We start from the raw sequence: 1,773 nt of genomic DNA on the forward strand, positions 1-1,773 counted from the left end.
TATCAATATTTTATACGTTAGTTGTGCAGCTTTTTTGAAATGGCTCGCCATGGCCCTCGAGAAATGTTAAAAAAAAGCAGCTCTGGTTGAGTGTTTCACCTCGCTTTTTGTAAATTTTATGGAGTACAGTGAACCCTCGGTTATCGCGGTTAATGGGGACCGAGACCACCCGCGAAAACTGAAAATCCGCGAAGTAGCGGCGCACCTTCAAAAATGCTTAAAAAAAATATACAATATATATAATAAATATATATATATATATATATATATATATATATATACGGGGAGAGAGAGAGTGAAATTCATGTTATAACAAAAAAACCAAATTATTATTAAAACGTATTATTTTTTTATTCCCCAGCCATTCTTTTTGTATTTATTTAATTACTCCGACTTTTACCTGCTGGTACGCCGTCCGGTGTGCCCTGTGAAATGAAAGGTGGCATTCTTTATTTATTTATTCATTTATTCATTCATAACTGACAGCCTCGCGCTCAGCTCGTGCCCGGGCAGAAGAGGTGCTCCAATTTGGCTTAACTGTGACACACGCCCGTCCTCCTCCCCCGGAGCTTCCATTCGGTTAAACTTAGGGGCCGCTTGGCACCGCCCGTGCCCGGGGAAGGTGCTCCTCTTCGGCTTACTGTGACGCGAGCATGCCCTCCTCCTCCGGAGCTTCCATTCGGTTAAACTTAGGGGCCGCTTGGAACCGCCCGTGCCCGGGGAAGGTGCTCCTCTTCGGCTTACTGTGACGCGAGCATGCCCTCCTCCTCCGGAGCTTCCATTCGGTTAAACTCAGGGGCCGCTTGGAACCGCCCGTGCCCGGGGAAGGTGCTCCTCTACGGCTTAACTGCCACGCACGCCGGCCGGAGCTCTGGTACGGTCCGAACCGCGCGAAACGTCGCCACCGATCGTGTCCGGGGGAACGTGCTCTTCTTCGTCCACTCTCCTCTTCGCCCACGCTCTTCTTCGGCGCACGCCGGCCGTCTAACCGCTCCAGCGCCCCGTCGTGCCGCTCGGCGAAACTACAATGCCCCCGAATATTTTTTAGACCCGCGAAGCACTGAACCCGCGAAAGGTGAACCTCGAAGTAGCGAGGGTTCACTGTATGTATAAGACCAAGACCTACAAAAAAGTCTCTTGGAGCAATGAGCTAGGTTTTACAGGAAGTCGGCCATTTTGAATTTACTTAAAAGGGGGCGGGTCTCCACAATGGACTTTGTGTAGAAATTATTATTGGGGCCCGAGCAGCGACCGCGGCGAGGTCCCTATTGTTTTTGTAGAAAATATTATTACTTTTATTATTATTATTATTATTATTATTATTATTATTAGGGCCTGAGCAGCGACCGCTGCGAAGTCCCTATTGTTTTTGTAGAAATTATTATTATTATTATTTTTCCGATTGTTCGATCGCATTTTTGACCCCCGAAACATGCACAAAAACTCACCAAACTTGGCAGTCTCATCGGGCATGGCGAAAAATTTGATATTTTTTAACGTCTAATATGAACAGGAAGTGAGTTATGAATTTTTGAAAGTCCGACTTTTGCCCTTTTTTGCATGTTTACAGGGGTCATTCTTTTGCACCCTGATCCTAAAGGCTTCATCTGATTGCCTTAAAGTTCTGTCTGGAGCATCTTAAGACCTGGGACAAACACTGGGGCTAAAATTTTTTGTTTCCGAAATACTATATGACGGGGGCGGGGCTTCAAAGTTTTCACTTAAGATTTCCTTCGCCGCAATGGACAAAATGCTTAATAACTCTCCTGCCCG

The sequence above is a fragment of the Idiotropiscis lumnitzeri genome, unplaced genomic scaffold (assembly GCF_059441095.1).
Source record: "Idiotropiscis lumnitzeri isolate Australia: NSW breed Sydney's pygmy pipehorse unplaced genomic scaffold, RoL_Ilum_1.0 HiC_scaffold_51, whole genome shotgun sequence".
Taxonomy (NCBI): Eukaryota; Metazoa; Chordata; class Actinopteri; order Syngnathiformes; family Syngnathidae; genus Idiotropiscis; species Idiotropiscis lumnitzeri.